The 17,284-nt window shown below is 54.7% G+C and overlaps 1 protein-coding gene across 2 annotated transcripts in view; it reads left to right on the top strand.

The window, feature by feature from the left end:
• Positions 1-8,744, top strand: part of TNFRSF8 (TNF receptor superfamily member 8) — a 71,368-nt gene extending 62,624 nt beyond the window's left edge. The window contains exons 16-17 of one of the 2 annotated variants that reach the window (XR_006383118.1): positions 762-875; positions 8,721-8,744. The gene's annotated coding sequence lies outside the window, so the exon portion shown is untranslated. Of the gene's footprint in view, positions 1-761; positions 2,836-8,720 lie in introns of those variants that run through there. The other variant, XR_006383117.1, reaches the window with a different exon arrangement.
• Positions 8,745-17,284: the final 8,540 nt, after the last annotated feature.

The following is a 17,284-nucleotide window of genomic DNA, read 5'->3' on the forward strand; positions in this document are numbered from 1 at the left end:
CCAGCTTGGCCCCCAACCCCTCTGGGGCCAAGTGAGACCTCCTGGTGCCGCCAGCCCTCCTCTATTCTGTAGCCCCCACAGTGAGCCTCGAGTCGACTGACTTGTCTCACAGTGTCCCTACCAGTCCCCTCCACGGGGGAGGCATCTTGGGACCCAGAGGTCTGCAGCAGGAGCCTGCCTGCTGCTGGGGCAAACCTTCCTCCACGTAATTCCCACTCCCTGGGCTAAGACTTGTCCTCTGAGGATATTTAAAAGAAAATACCTCTTGTCATAAATCTTCCTGTGGGTATTTGCAGATAGAGATACTAGGCCTCTCTGTGGCCCACCCTCTGGGCTGGGAGGAGCTGCCCCTGCAGCTTGGGAAAAGGGAATCCCAAAGTAGCAGCACGAATGTCCAGCTTTGGGGTGAGGAGAGGATTGAGGGGTAAATGGAAACCTTGGACTTGGGGCCTGAGCTAGGAGGGGCCAACCTGCAGCCCTGATCACAGCTCAGGGCCGGTGGGGGCCCTACTGCCCACCCCAGGCAGCCGGCCAGGAGCTCCCCTCTTGACTGTGCCGCCCGTGGGGTGGAGGAAAGAGACAGAGGGCCGTGGTCAGACCTCACCCACCCCATCCCCAGGACCCCAGACCTTTTGATCAAACCCAGCCGGTTACCCACTGTGTCTTCCTGCCACGCAGTTGGTCCGAGAGCTGGGGGAATTGCCCTGCCGTGCCCAGTGATCAGGGTCCACTTCCTAATCTCTGTCCATTCTGACGTCCAGGTGAGCAGAGGACACATCCCCTGCTGCTCAGGGTGGCAGAGGGCAGACCGAGAGGGACCCTCCCATGCACGGATAACATCCCTCTTCCTGAACAGTTGTATTCAGGGAGTGACGGTAAGTGATGTGTCCTAAGGAAGCTCTTGCATTCATAGGAAACGTATTCTTTCCCACGGCAGTCTGGTGGGTTGTAAGCCGTTTTCCGTTTGTAGAATCTCTCAGGCCAGGGCCACTCCCTGAAACGGAGCAGGAGGCTGCATCTCCAGAGCCTGGGGTCTCCTCTGCGCCCTCTCCGGGGCTGCGGGCCTGAAGAGGGGTCACCGGGAACTGGCTTGTTGGGTTAAACAAATGAAAATCTGTGCACGGACAAGGCGGCTTGCTGGCGGCAGGTTCTTGGGTGCCTTCCCTCCCACCCACGTTCTCGATCCTGTCCTCTAAGAGATAACAGTGGAGGAGGCGGTGGGGTGGGGGGCCAGCAGGGCCTGAGACAGAGATGAACTTGGAGCATCAGGCTGGATTGGAGGCCAGAGGGAGAATATTAAAAGTACCGAGGTCAGCTCTGTCCTGAGGAGGAACTGGCAGAGCCCACCCTGGCTCTTACACCCTCCCGTGGGTCTGGCACCCACGCTGGATTCGTACCCTGGGGCCATGCCCAGGGACCAGAGGAGCACAGGTCCCCAGTGGTTGTGAGTGAATCACAGGCAGAGAGGCCTGACTGCTGCTCTTCGGAGCAAAGACACAGAACTACAGAGATGTGCAGGTCAGACTTGGGGTTCGAATCCCAGCTCTGCCACTTACCAGCAAGGCGATCTTGGTTATGTGAGGCGCAGGGGTAACACGGGTCCAGCTGTTTCCTGGTCTGCGAGGCAAGAGTGTCAGCCCGTATCCAGTAGGGTCACGGGGTTCTGTTGGAGGCCGGGGATCGGGGGCTTGTTCTTGCTGCTGGTAGCTTGTGTCCCAGGCACAGCGTGGCTGCCACCTACCACCGAGTGCGCCCTCAGGGGCTGGCAGAACTCCCGTGCAGGTCACCTTCGAAAGCGTGCTGTGATTGCTCGTTGGTTCTAGGGAGCCAGTGTTGGCTTGGGCAAGGTTCACCAGGGCCCTCAGGCTCTCCAGAAACCTGGGTTCCTTTGCGGCCAGGTTGTGTGGGAAACCCCACAGTGGATACACCCCTTCTTGGTCTGCAGGGTGCCCCAGAAACCCCTCAAGTCAAAGTCCTAGGACTGGGCTGTTTGTTAGATGTCTGACACTCGGGGCATTTGCGATGTGCTGTGGGTCCCTCTGCAGGGGACATCCTGTTCATGGTTCTAGTGCATTCCAGTGCATTGCTGCCTAAGATCTTTCTCCAGGGGCCTCCCTCACCCCCTTCTTCCCTTCCTCCCATCCTTTTAAAAACACCTGTGATGAGCCAGGCCCACGTGTAGCTCCAGAGGGCATAGAGCACTCAGACAGACTTGCTTGCGCGGGTCTGTGTCGGGTGAATGGAGACAGATGACCGTGCATAACTGACCGGTGAACAAGGTGGTTCCAGAAGCCATCCTGCTGTATGTGCTGTGAGAAGCCCCCATCAGGGGTCTGTGGCAGAGTGTCCGTAGGGGAGGACCAGCTCCAGCCATGTGGCTGGCTGAGCTCAGAGGAGTGACATGACAAGAGGGGGTACTGGGAACCTGCGGACAGAACATTCCGGGAAGTCAGGGGAACCACAGTTGCAAAGGCCCTGAGGTAGGAGTGCTTCTGGCCTCGAGATTCAGGAAACCCAACCCAGTGGGAGAAGCAGGGCAGAGAGAACAAGGAGGTGAGCCGGGAAGCCCGTGGATCACAGAGGGAGTGTGGGGCTGCTGGAAGACACTTAGATTTTATCATAAAAACACTGGTATACAAGGCTTTGTCTTTTTTTCTCTATGACAACAATCAACATCCTGGTATTATCTCAGGAATAGGCGTGAAGGGCCAAAGCAGAGGCGCCAAAGGTTGTTTTAACCTATTTCTGAGGGAAATCTAGGAAAGAGGCAGTGGGGGCCGGCTGTCAAGGGGCCGATGTCCAGGCTTTCTGAGAAAAGGCCGAGTTCCGACTGCATTCCTGGCTGAGAGCAGTTCCTGGCTCCGGGGGCTGATGTCACTGTGCTGGGGCTGGGAGCCTGGCGGGTCTAGGTTCCCCTTTCTTTGGCTGGCTTCCAGGAGAGTAAAAACCACAACAAAAATTCCTGGGGGAGGGAGGAGCCTTTGTTTGTGTTTGGGTGCGGGGGCGAGGGGCCTCTGATCGGCCCAGCTTGTGCCTGGAACTTGTGCCTGGAAGGGCGCGGCTCCATCAGGGTTCACTTCCCGCCAGAGCAGGTCCAGCACAGAGCCCCCCAAGCTCGGTTTCCTAGATCTGCAACACGGACGTGATAACCTCCTCACGGGAGGGCTGTGAGGTCCTGGGGTGAGCCGGCTCAAGCGTTTGGCCTGGCGCTGGGCAGCTTCCCTGTTTGGTACAGGGCGGCCCATGGAGGCATCTCGGGGCCTTTAGACCTGATGGTTTCTGTATCTGGGCTTCATTAATAATGGCTGAAAGGCTGAGGGTCAGTGCTCCCTTTTACAGACCAGGGCTCAGAGAGGCACATAGACTGACCCACTGTCACACAGCCAGGAAGGTGCCTTCCTGTCCACGGAGCCAGGCTCCTGCTGCGCTTGGTTCGGCGCTTATATCAAGGTTATCCTAAGGCCCTGTGCCCTCTGGACAAGCTTCCTTGCCTCCAGCTCACCATAGCTCGGAGGTAGGAGGGAGGTCTGTTGGAGCCCTCCTCTTCTGGGGAGGCAGAGATCTTCACGGGAGCCTGGGCAACCTGCCGAGCTCAAGCAGCAGACCAGGTGTGGCTTTCTGAGTCCCCCTGGCAGGGCAGGAAGGACTCGGAGCAGCCCAGGTAGAACCTCTGTCCTTGGAGCTGCACTCCCCCAGGTGGCCTCACTCAGGGGAGACCCGGGGCGGGGAGCCCAGACAGTGCAGAGAGCCGGGCGACCTCTCAGCCACCCCTCATACCCCACTCTCTGCCCCATGCCCCCGAGGAGCCCTGGAAGGAAGACGAGGCAGAAGCAAACCTCCCCAGATCACAGATGGGAAAATAGCCCCACAGGGATTAAAGCGGGTTGCCCTGTGGTCCCAGCTCCGTGCTGCCTGGGAGAGACAGGATGGCAGGGAGATCACTGTTCTGTCCGGGCGATCGGTAACGGGGACTTGCTGCTCTTGGTTCTGCCCTTTATTTATTTATTCTTTCAGTGTGGTGTTGACACAAGAGTAACCGCAGTGAGTTAGGTCCTTATGGATAAGGCAGCTTTGCAGGTGCCGAGGGGGTCCACGTAATCAGATAGACGAGATCACGGGAGCCGTCTGCAGCCTCTCGGGCACGCGGCTTGTGCAGCCCGGCCAGTCTCCTGCTTTGGAGGGCCAGCGCTTAATTTAATGCTCCGTTTAAATTTAATGCTGTCCAAATGATTGTGCATTTTTGAACAAGGTGCCTGGGTTCTCCTTTTTTACTGGGTCTCCCAGATCAGGAGGCTGCTCCTTCAGGGGCGGTGTCATTGTCTGTCCGGATCGTGCTCCATGCAGAGGCTGTTTCCGCACCTTGCTATGTCCGCTCTCAGGGACCACGCTTTCCGATGAACTTGCTGAGCCCCTTACAGTGACGTTGAGTGGCTAGTAACTGACCTCAACTCTCCCGATGATCTCTTGCTACATCCTAAACCACCTCAAAACTCAGTGGCTCAAAGCAATATCTGTCACTGATTTTGCTCACAGCTCTGCATGCATTTTGGCTGGGGCTCGGAGGTGGGGGGAGCTCACCTCTGTTCACAGCTGGCCCCGGGGATGGCAAGTGGGTGTGGGCTGTGGGCTTCTCTCCACAGGCCTCTCTTGGGGAGGCTGAGGCTTCCTCACAGCATGGCAGCTGCCTTCTTAGAACAAATAGTCCCCGGCATAGGAAGTGGGACCTGCCAGGTTCTTAAGACAGGGGCCCAGCATCACTATGGCCGCATGCTATTGGTCAAGCAGCCCCAGAGCCCAGGTTCAAGGGGAAGGGCTGCAGACCCCCCCACCCCAGCCCACAAAGAGTTTTGAGATCTTACTATGTGACGGGACTGCACTGAATACTTTGCTTCCTGCCTCCGTTCATTCTCGCAGTAACCGAACTGCTCTTGCTCCCAGAATTGTCTCAAGGGAGCTAAATCACGTGTCCAAAGTCAGCCAGCTGGAATTGGAATTGAAGTTGGCCTGTGTCCAGAGCGAGATCTGACCATGGGGATGCCCCGTGCATTCAGGAACCCCTGCAGGCAGAATGCGGCAGGGCCAGAAATCAAGCCTACTTCTGTTTGATTCAAGGACGTTTGAGGCTTTCAAATTAATTGGCTCCAACACCCCATTTTCCAGACGGAGAAACTAAGGTTGCAAGCGCTCTTGCCCCCTGAGAAGGGGGGCAGGATCTGGCACCTTCCAAGGCAGGATGGGGGCCCCCCTCTCGGGGCTGTACCCGGCCTGGCCAGGAAATCACAGAGAGCTGTGGGTAGATTATGCAAGAGGCTGTCTCAGGGACATTGTTTTTCATTGCGATTACACTTCACCCAGGAAATACCCACAGCCTTGGTGTGGAGGGAGGGAGGTGTAGTGGCAGGTGTCAAGGGAGGGCCCCTCCCAGCAGGCAGAAGACCCCACGTGAATGCTGGGGCACTCTCGAGATGGACCAGATCTTGAGATGTTGTGCCCTGGCCAGGTTCATTACTGGAAGTTCTCGGAGAGCCTCCCTGTGCCCCTGCGAGCTGGGCTCTGACAGAAGGGGAAGAGGGTCCATCCCTACCATCCAAGAAGTGATACATCAGAAAGACAGTAAGAACTGTGACTTATTGAGGCTTTCTGGGTTCTCCTTGAAACCCCACAGTGCCCGAGGCAGCAACTGCTGTTGTCATCCCTATGTTGCAGGCAAGGAAACAGAGGCACAGAGTAGTTCTGTCACTTGCCTGAGGTCACACAGCTGCTAAGCGGGGGCAGCCAGCATTCAAACCCAGGCCACCTGGATGGAGCCCAGGTTCCCAACCACTGGGCCATTGTAGCTAAGGCTGGGATCACCACTGAGCTGCGGCTCCACCCCCGAGGCCAGGCCCTATGGAATGCCACCCAGGGTTCCGACGGGCTCAGGAACCCTACAGTGAATGGAGTTTGCCTGCCAGCTTCCATCTGCCTGTCTTTTCCAAAGCCTGGCTCTAACCGGGCTGTTCTCTCACAGAACCTTCGATGGTTCCCCAGGACCTGTAAGCCAAAGTCTGCCGATCAAGCCCTCACAGGCAGGTCCTACTACCTCCTGTAGCTCCTGTATCCAAACCATCACCAAATACAGGGTGCGTGGGAGGTAAATCTCACCAGGAAATCTCAGCCCGGTGCTTTGCTTCCCAAGCCTCCATCCTCAACGTTCTCCTCCTCCAGAAAGCCTTCCAGGACGGCCCAGGGCCAAGACCTCTGTGTCCTCTGAGTTCCCTCAGCACTGGCTGTGAGAAGGGTTGGAGGCCAGTTCTAGCAGGCTCCCAAGACCTATAACTCTGGGTGAAAAGATGAATTTGTCCATTCCTTTAGCTGCTCACTGAGTCATCTGAGCAGCAACCTGTACCGAGCACCTACTGTGTGTCGGGAACTGTGCTGGGAAACACAGTGGGGCCGGGAGGAGATGGGGATATATGGTACTGCTCTCGGGGACTCCCAAGTCCAACTGGGGAGGCCTGACTGGAGTCCAGCAGTGGCCGAGGGTGTGACCACTGCTGGGGCTCTAGCGACTCTCAGAGACGAGTGTTTGCAGATCCAGGGAAGCCAGGGCCTCTCTCCTGCATTCCCATGGCGAGGTCTCTAAGGGTGGTGGAGGCAGGGCCGTGTCCTAGGGGGGCCGTTCCTGTGCTGGAGCTGAGAAGGAGACTGGAAGCGCTGGGCTGGGTGTTGGTGGGAAGTTACAACAGCCTCCTGAGGGTGGGGGGGCTGCAGGGGAATGAGGCGTGAGGGGAGTTTCCTTTGAGTGTGGAGGGGAAGAGGGAGGCTGATTACCCTCTGGGAACTTCACAGGGAAACCTTTGCCTGCACACTGGGGGACCCAGGCCTCCATTCTGGAAGCGGGATGTATGGCCACCGTCAAGTTCGGCATCTCCCTTTGTTGAGCACATACTATGTGCCAGGTGCTGTGGACTCCCAAACTCTGAATTTTATAGCATCCCTGCAAAGGGGACTTCTTTATCCCCATCCTAGAGATGAGGAAGTGGAGGCTCAAGGAGATGAAGTGATTTGTCCAAAGTCAAGGTCACATGCCAGTAAATGAGCTAGGACTTGAACCCACGTCTAGGCAGTGGTGAAGTTGATGCCTTCTTGGTGCTTGGATTTCTGCCGTCCTTGCTAGGCGCTCCCAGTTTCCTGGGATCCTCATTTGGGCACAAGGCTGGAGCAGGGTCTCGCCAAGTGGCACGAGAACCTGCCTGGCACACAGTAGGTGCTCAGTGAGTATGTGGGGGACATCTGTGGGGAAGGCGGGACAGGCCTGGGGGAGTGCGATCCTGTAGACAGACACCACCCGCGTGCTGAACTGGGGGTGGACGAGTCACTGTCCTCTAATTCAAGAAGTCCCTCGGATCCCGAGCCAGGGCCCTCTGTCCCTCCCCAAGCTCTCTGCCTCCCAGGCCTCTGTCGAGGGTGTGCCTACACTGAATCACCCGCCCGGTCTGGCCCCGCCCAGCCCAGCTCTGGCCCCAAGACGTGCACTCATAAACATCTGAACGAGTGAACGTTGAGAAATCGTACCAGGGGAAAAATTATTTATTTCTTCCTTCTTTTGAATGGGGGGAGGGAAAACTTGCCGGGAAGATGAGGTCAGTGACCGGTATTGTGCGCTCCTTGCTGATGAGCAAAGGGAGGTCTCGTGTGCTGGGTACGGCGTCAGAGAGACAGGCACAGAGCAGCGTGGTGTCCAGCCTGGCAGGGTGCTGCCCCCCCGCACACCCCCCACTCCCAGCCCTGTCACCCCCAGATCGCTTCCCAGCTGTGCCGGCTCCAAACCACAGTCTCGCTAATGAGAAAAACATGCGCGGGGTCACCTGGCAGCAAGCCGGCCATCTGCGCTGATGCGTCCCAGAAGCAAGGCAGCGCCCTGACATTGCCTGAGGCAAATGGGGTGCACGGGGCAGGGCTGATGTGCAGGAGCAGCTGGGACCCCCCAGACCTCAGAGCCGCATGCAGCCCCTCCCTCTCAGGGTACAGATGGGAAAACTGGAGGCCTGGAAATGGGAAACGTGTCTGAAGTCACCAGCCTCAGGACTAGAACCCCGGTTGCTGGTGCTTTAAATATTAAAACAAGGGGCGCCGGGCTCAGTCAGTTGAGCGTCTGACATCAGCTCAGGTCTTGAGCTCAGGGTCCTGGGAAGGAGCCCTGCGTGGGGCTCCGTGCTCCGTGAGGAGTCTGCTTGTCCCTCTCCCTCTGCTCCTTCCCCCACACTCTCTCTGAAAGAAATAAACAAAATCTTAAAAAATATATATTAAGACAAACACCAAAATCCTTACAAATAAGGAAGTAAATATAATTGGGGGGAATAAAAAAGAATAAACACAATAAAAGTATAAGGAAAATAATAAAAATTATACATGATCCTGTACCCCTTATAACCACTTCAAACATTTTGGTTTCTTTCCTTCTAAGTCATTTTTTAAAAATTATCTTTGGTGATTTATTAACAAAACAAAACTTCCCAACTTATGGTTCCCAACCTGTAGCTCTCCTCATACAGTTAAAACCATTTCCATCCCACAGTTAAAAATCACTGACAGTTCATGACTTTGGGTTGCCCCCATGAACCTCACCTCAGCGGAGCCCCCACTGAGGGATTTGCCTCCAGCAGTTCTAAATGGAACTTCCAGAGGGTTCCTGCTTTTAGTTCTCATTCTTTTTTTTTTTTTTTTTTTTTTTTAAGATTTTATTTGTAGGTCATCTCTGCACCCAATGTGGGGCTTGAACTCACAACCCCGAGATCAAGAGTTGCATGTTCTCCTAACTGCGCCAGCTGGGTGCCCCTCTTGTTCTCTTATTTTACATAAGAGACCTGCTCCTTCTCAAACTCCATGCTGTATTAAGGAATCACCTTTACCTATTTCAGTTTTAAATGAGGCACATTGGGGATTTAAGGGTTCTGGGGATTAAATCAGGAGTGATCCAAGTCACTGGGGAACAGGCCTTTCCAAGCCCCTTTCAGAAGAAGTAGCAGCCCTTGGATCTGTTTTATCAACTAGGTTTCCATCCTAATTGTCATCTTTATTGCTCGCCCGCTCTGCGCCTGGTATTTTCATGTATCGTCACATTTACTCTTCCAGCAAGCTTTGGGGACAAGTGTAGTTATTGCTGCCATTCTACAGATCAAGACACTGAGGCTCAGGGAGGCGTAGTGACTTTTCTAAGGTCACACAGCCAGTGAGTGGGAGAGTCAGGATCCAGACCCCGGCAATCTGAGAAAACGGAGTTATTTCTCCATCTAAGATTCCACTGGAACCAAGAATTTCCTGGCAAGTCTCTGGTTTAGCTCATTTCCTTTTTCTCCAACACCAGACTTCCTGTAGAGTGGACAAGAGACCCCTGTGGACTGGAGACATCTTGCAAGGCTTCAAGGAGGAGGTGGGGTTGGAGCAAAGCGGGGAAGAATGGCTTTGCATCAGAGGAGGAAGGGATCACATTTCAATGTGAGAACATTTATGCCCAAACTACCTGGGGGTCCAAGTGGAAGCCCTCAGGAAGGCACTTTGGAGGAAGGTGAGTGAGGTAAGGACACGTTTTGGAAAGCTATTTTCTCTAGGAAAGGCCAAAGGATGTGACAGGTATGGTCTTTGCCTCCTGGCCAGGCTTGTCTGAAGAGCTGGGGCCACCAAGTAGGTATAAGCTGCTGGTGATGTGGGCAGATGGGCCTGTAATCCCACCTCTCCCTGAGGGCCAGCCTGGAGAAAGCCTAGTGTTCCCAGCACAAGAAGAACCCCAGGTTCTCCAACTATAAAGTGCAGCCTCTTTTGAATGAGTGGTCCAACCTAACATAATAGGTCACTGCCTGGGGGTCCAACAAATCCCTTATGAAACAGAATTTTTCAGATTTTAATGTATTTGTTGTAGTGCCAATTTGTTCTGTATTACGGGTTCACACTCTGCTGGCTGTGGGGACTTAGGTGAGCCACATAAGATCATCTCTTCAATCATCTCATGGGACTACTAGGTTCTGCCATTCAGTGCGCCTGGAGATACGGCAGAGATCAGGTGGGAACGGGTTGGGGGAGTTACTGACACCTTTCACCCAGCCACACCCGACATCCAGAGAAAAATTTAAAAAAAAATTAAAAGACCTAGAAGATGGCTCGGAACAAATGAAGGAAACACCAGGATGGTAGGTGGGATACTTCGATGCTGCCAGGAAGTCAATTGTCTTCCACATTCACTTGTTAATGCCATGCAAATCCCAGCTGGAGCTCAAAGAACGTACAAGTGTATTTCAAAACGAGGATGGAAAAGTAGAGAACCCTGTATGATTCATTCGACTTCGAAAAAGAAGAGCAGGGGGAACTCACTCTAGCAGATCCGAAACCGTCTCTAAAGCTCTGCTCATAAAAACCGTGTAGAACTATCCCGGGAGCAGGAAGATGTATGGAGCAAGAGATTATCCAGCCACAGACCCTGGGAATTATGACCAGGGAGCACAGGTGGGCTCTGGCCAGTGGATTCGGAGCAACCAGCTCACTCCATAGTGAAATGAAGTTGGGTCTCTAGATTTTACACATCACATACAATTGGGTTGTATTAAAGACCTCGATGGGAGATATAAAACTGAATGAGAAGAATTATGGCAAAATACCTCTTTATTCTACAGGTGAGGGAGGACCTTTCGACAAAGATCTGAATGGGAAGAAGATTGATGGATTTGATTCCGTTAAAATAAAGGAGAGATGTATGTGTATATGTATGTGTGTGTGTGTATATATATATATATATATATATATATATTTTTTTTTTTTTTAACAACCCTAAGCCAGGATACCAGACCCGTGACAGATGAGAGAAGTGTTTGTGATGTCTAAAAATGACGGGGGATTAATATCTAGAATATACAAGGAATTATTGCAAAGCTACAAGAAAAAGACAGGAAATAATAGAAATACGGTCAAAGGATGTGAATAGGCAGTTCACAGAAGGGGAAACCCAAATGACTAACAAGTAACGAAGTGGTGCTCAAACCCACGAATATTCAGAGAAATGCAAATTGTACCGGAGTGGGTTGGACTTCACACCGGTCCGTCCAGTCCGCCAAAATCAGAGCGCTGGCTGGCAGTGAGTTTGGGGGAGAGCCTGAGGAAGTGGGACCCCCTACCCCCACTGGTGTGGCCCTCCTGAGGCGACTTCTGGTGGTGTCAGGGAAGTAGGTACACGGTTACCCCAGACCCGGCAGTCCCACTGCAGAGAGATCCAAACCCCCCACGAGGCCACAGGGTTGAGCTCAGAGTGGGAGGGATATGAGAGCAGGGATTGGGGAAAAAAGGAAGCAAGCACGGAGGTTTGCGTAGAGGACTGTGATTGACTAAAGCTGCCCTATGGGACAGCCAACAAACAGCAGGAGAGGTGACAGGTGGCTCAGTGGGTGAAGCTTCTGCCTTCAGCTCAGGTTGTGATCCCAGGGTGCTGGGATAGAGCCCCACATCGGGCTCTCTGCTCGGAGGGGAGCCTGTTTCCCCGCCTACCTCTCTGCCTACTTGTGATCTCTCTCTCTCTCTGTCAAATAAATAAAATCTTTAAAAAAAGAGAGAGAAGTTAGGCAAAAAAAAAAAAAAAAGTCCATTCATGCCAGCTAGCAGATTATAAAATACTTGGGAATCATTTACAAAACAGGGGGGGTGGGGGAGGAGCCTCTTGAGGGGAGACCCTCCTGCCCAGGCCAGAGCGGCCCAGTTTGTCATGGGGTGGAGAACCCAGAGGGGACCCAGGGGAGGCGGGGAAACTGAGGCAGGGTCAGGTGTGCCTGGGGAGAGCAGGGCAGAAGGCAGCCATAGTATCTATCTTTGCGTCTTTTAAATAGAAAGTGGGGACCAGCTGCATCCTAGCTTCCCTGGGGCCTGACAGGGAAACAGTGAAATGGGGTGAGGAAGGGGGTTTGGAGAGTGGGGTGGAAGGTGGGTGGCAGGTTGGGAGGTTGGGGGCTAGAGGGCAGAGGGGTCGGGGATCAGGAGACTTTGGGGCACTCATGCCTCGAGTGAGAAGGATGTTTGCAGGGCCAGGTGAGGCTGAAAGGGAGGAGAATTGAAAGCCGTCTGAACATATGAAAGGGTATAAAAGGAAACCCACGGACGAGATCAAAGGTCCTCGCACATGTGGGCACGTGGGAGTCCCACAGGCCACTGGTGGGAGTGTAACTGGGTACAGCCCCTTGGGAGAGGGTCTTGGCAGGACCTAGTGAAAATGAAGATGTGCAAACCCCACTGCCTGGCAGTTCAACTTTCTAGGTTTATGACCTAGGAGTCTAGGAAGTGCTCAATCCTGTGTTTCGGGGAGGCAGGCAAAGGATGGGCGTCCCCGAGCAGGACCTGGAGCAGAGCTCAACCACCTGCCAGGGGAGGGAGTCCCAAAGCAGGCAGACTGGGGTGGGGGGGGGCAGGAGGGTGCACAGGCATGTGGCCAGCAAAGCACAGCAGGTACAAAGAATGAGCCCGTTCTGAACTCATGAACATGGAAAGTTCTCAGAAACACAGCCAAGGGGAGGGGAAGCAAGCAAGGGCCAGAACAGGGAGACTGATTTTCTACCACTGGGGTAGATCAGAGGCACAAATCCAGAATGATGCTCTGTGTTGCCCCATTGGTCGAGAAAGAAAAAGGGCGTTGTCAGAGGAACAGTTGCCTTTGGGGAGAAGGAGAAGGGATGAGAACTAGGAGGTCAAGAAGGGCTTCGATTTTCGTTACAAAATAATCTGAAGCAAAAATAATTCAACAACTACTGAGAACCCACTGTTTTAAATATATATTTATATAAATATACATATATATATATATATACACACACACACACACACACACACATAATTGGTGTCTGCTGCTTTTCTAGGAGCTGGGGACAGAGGAGAGAGCAACCCAGCCCAGGTCCCTGCCATCGCGGGAGAGACAGACAGTACAGCAACAGAAATTCTAGATGTGCTCAGAGGAGAGTAAAGCAGCTATTTTAGTTCGGGGGCCAGAGAAGCCTGTCTGAGGAGGTGACATTTGAGCAGAGGCTGGACGGAAGCGAGGAAGTGAGTCATGTAGGTATCTGGAGGAAGGGTGATGCAGGCAGAGGGGACCGCAGTTGCAAAGGTCGGGTGGTGGGAACGTGCACTGCGTGTTTGGGACCAGCCAGGGGGGCACATGGGTGAGGGTGACGATACGAGATCGGAGGGGAATGAAGACGGCCTCCGATGTTAACCTTGCTCAGTTCCGGGTGGTGGGAATATGGGTGTTTCTGATTGTACGCTTTTAATTTTTTTTTTAAAGATTTTATTTATTGATTTGACAGAGATCACAAGCAGGCAGAGAGAGCAGGGGAAGCAGGCTCCCTGCCGAGTAGAGAGCCCGATGCGGGGCTCGATCCCAGGACCCTGAGATCATGACCTGAGCCGAAGGCAGAGGCTTAACCCACTGAGCCACCCAGGCGCCCTTTTAATTTCCTTTTAATTAAAAAAAAAATCTAAGCAAAGAAAAAAATGTAAGATTGGAAGACACATGGGTGTAAAATACAGCCACCGGGAGGCATGCGGGAGGGTGAGAGCGAGGGCTCGGCTGGGGAGGTCCGGTGAGGGATCAAGGACTGGGCATTCCTGCAGGACAGGCATGTCCTCTTTGTACCTTCCAAGGCATGGATTTCGAATCCGCCTCAGCCCTACTGCCTCCCTACTGCCCTCAGCTCTGGATAATCCCAATCCTCAAACCTCAGGACAGGGGAGGCCCTGGGTCCTAGTCCTAGTTCCCAGATGGCAGAGGAGCCAGGGATCGTGCTGTGGTTGCCTCCCCGCCCCCACCCCCCGCGGAAACCTGGCTCCTTGGCCAGGCATCCCTCCTTACAGAGCCCATGCGGGCTCACAGCCTTTCTGAACACGGAGACACCACCTAGGCAGCCGCCCTGGGGCAGAGTTGGCATGGACGATGAAGTCAGCCGCTCTGCCCCACCTAGCTCAGCTCCCTCCTGTTATAGATGAGAAACGAGGGATCAAGATCACACAGGGAGGGGCTAGAATGGGAAGTCTCCCCCCAACCTCGGACTCTTAGCTGGCCCCACTTGCAGGGCTTGGAAACTGAGGGTCACGGCACCTGGGTGGCTCAGTGAGTTAAAGCCTCTGCCTTCGGCTTGGGTCATGATCCCAGGGTCCTGGGATCGAGCCCCGCATCGGGATGTCTGATCAGCGGGGAGCCTGCTTCCTCATCTCTCTCTGCCTGCCTCTCTGCCTACTTGTGATCTCTGTCAAATAAATAAATAAAATCTTAAAAAAAAGAAAGAAAGAAACTGAGGGCTTTGGAAGGGTTGGGGGAGAGCTGCACTCCTTGGTCCTCCTCCCCTTTGGAAGGGAATTGGGCTGGGGAGGGGGGCTGGCAGCTCGATATGGGCGGCTTAGCCCAAGACGTGGCCCTAAGACGGCAGGAGGTCAGAGGCTCAGATGAAGGAGGCAGTTTCAGCGCTCTGGCTACCACAAGAGTTACTTCCTGTTCGTGATTTTAGGACATGAGTCATCAAGGGGCTGGGCGGACTGTGGGAGGAGAGAAGGTTGCTTGGCCTGGCTGAGGGCCAAGCTGGGTGGGGAAGGGGAGGGGCTCAGGCTGCCCATCCTGCAAGGCAGGATCCCACAGGGGCCCCCAGCCCAGGTTGGAGGGAGCTGGCTTTCTGCGGTGAGATCTGAGACCTCCCCAGCTGTGAGCTGCCGTTCCCCTCCCAGCCACAGCTCTGCCTTCCAAACCACCGTTGGCCACAGCACCTGCTAAACCCACTACGTTTCCCAAAAGAGAGCCATTAGTCACCTGAGGGTATGTTCCAAAGCCAGACCAGCCAGGTGCTCCACAGACACAACAGGCCCCGTGGGGCCCAGGAATCTGCATGTTTAACAAGCCTTCCAGCTAACTCTGATGCTTTCTGAAGCTGGAGAGCCCTTCCTCCAAAAGCCTGGCACACGGTGGGTGTTCAGTAAATGTCAGCAGATGGACAGGTTCTTCTTGGGCCCGCCGCCTTCCATGCCAGCTGCCTGCTAAGCAGAGTCATCAGCTCGGTGGGGAGAGAAGGCAGGGGGCTCTCTGAGGGCCACTGGCTTCCCGGGGAAGGGAGGAAAGGCTCCAGGGGAGCCCCAGGCCAAGAGTGTATCCTGGGCTTACGGCCCTGCGTTGGGGACCAGAGGGCCATAGTCCTGTCTGCCGGAACCTGCTTATTCCCCATTGCCAAGGAGCGAAAAGGAGTGAGGATTTTTTTTAAAAAATATTTATTTATTTATTTGACAGACAGAGATCCCAAGTAGGCAGAGAGGCAGGCAGAGAGCCCTGCCGAGTAGAGAGTCCGATGTGGGGCTCGATCCCAGGACCTGAGATCACGACCTGAGCCAAAGGCAGATGCTTTAACCCACTGAGCCACCCAGGTGCCCCAACAGTGGGTTTTTTCTGTGCCGTCAGGCTTTGCCGGGGGAGATAGGCGTGACCTGGGACACCACGTTGAGTGGGTGGGGCCTGGGAGTGATGGGCCGGACTCGCTTCCTGGGGCCTCGACTCTGACCTCCACTCACTCATTCACTCGCTCACCTCTGCACCCTTTCGTTTCCTCCTGCATACGCTAGACCCGTGGTGCAGTCTGGCTTTACCCAGCCCCTTCCTCTGTGCATCGCCCGGCCACCGGGGACACAGCAGGGACCATGACCACATCCCTCCATGTTTCCACTGGCTGAGCAGAGGTTCCTGGCTGTGCGGGGACACAACGCAGCTGGAAGGCGCTGTTCCCTGTGCTGGCTGTCTAAGCTTGCTCTAAAGCTTGTCTCTTCTACTGCGAGACAACGTAAATCATCTGGCCCAGGGGACATTTCCAATAACCGCTAGTATCACAATGACTAAGAAAGGAGAGGGACATGCAACTAGCCATCCCCAGGCGAGTGTTTTACTAAAGTTCTGTAGCCCTACCAGACCCTGTCTGGCTTGCTGGGACGTGGTTAAGGGCAAGTTTCACAAGAGGGAGTTGGGCTTCACGTTGAAGGGACGAGTAGATGATCACCCAGCAGATGGAAAGGGAGGACATCCCAGGCAGAGGAGCCCTCGTCGAAAAGGACACGGAGGTGGGGACTCAAGGCTGTCCAGGGAGTCCAGGGTGGTTAGAGTATGGGCTGGGGGCAGGTAGGGGTGGGGATCTGCCGGGAGACAGCCTGGACCAGGATGTGAAGCCTCCGGCATCTCACCGAGGAGACTGAACTGAGTTCTGAAGGCTGCAGGGAGCCACAGGCTAGGGTGGGGAGGACCCCAGGGGCTCTCAGGGTTGGCACCCACGCACAGTTTGGGCTGGGTGCTGTTCTGTGGGTCCTAGCATATTAGCAGCATCCGGGTCTCTACCCACCACCCTGCCCCCTGCAATCGTGACAATCCCGAATGTTCCCGGACATGGACAGATGTCCCTTGCAGGGCAAAGGGTGAAAATCGCCCCTTGATTTCAGAACTACTGCATCAGGGGGGAAATGACATGACTGCCTTGTGCTTCCAAGAGCTGGTCCTGACCACACCACAGAGAACAGAGTAGACGGACAGAGCCTGGAGGCCAGAGGCCCAGCTGGGAGGCCACTGGAGCATCACAAGTGAGAAACAGCCAAGGCCAAAGCAGGGGCCGGTCTGTGGGGCAGGAGGAAAGGGCCAGGTGATCCAGACCGAAGCAGGGTGTTAAGGGAACTCCCTGTGCTGTCGCTGAGTTCTACCAGCTCCTCCAATGGCAGGTACAGAAGTATGGTTGCCCAGATCAAAGCCCGTCTTGAAGAGAGAGTTCCGGGCCACCTGTGGAGCTGGGCTGAGTGACTGAATGTCACACGGTTCAGCCGGAATCTGCCACTGCCCAACCCCAGCCCGAAGAAGAAGGGGTTTGGAGAAGGGTGTGGCCATTGTGCTGAGCGCCCCATGCTGCCTCTTGGGGGAGGGGATGCTTCCCTTTATCTTGGGCAAAAGCGGGGGCAGGGCGGCTACAAGGGACCACTCTGAGACTCGGTCCACAGGCCTGATAGGAGGTTATTGTCCGCTTTGTGTGCTGAGTGCCCAGCACCCCGGGGCAGGCTCGCTGGAGGTCCTCCATAGAGGTGTGTGACATGGGAGCCTGAGGGTCGATGGGCCCGAGGTGGCCGACTGGGGGCAAGATGGAATACCTGAGCTGTGAGCCCAGCGGCTACAGGTGAAGGGCAAAGGGCAACCGCGGACTCCAGGGAAGAATCCAGCTTTGGGGCGTCTCTAACCCAAGGTGCTTCGAACTCTGGCCAAGCAGCCGTCATC

The sequence above is a fragment of the Neovison vison genome, chromosome 2 (assembly GCF_020171115.1).
Source record: "Neovison vison isolate M4711 chromosome 2, ASM_NN_V1, whole genome shotgun sequence".
Classification (NCBI taxonomy): domain Eukaryota; kingdom Metazoa; phylum Chordata; class Mammalia; order Carnivora; family Mustelidae; genus Neogale; species Neogale vison.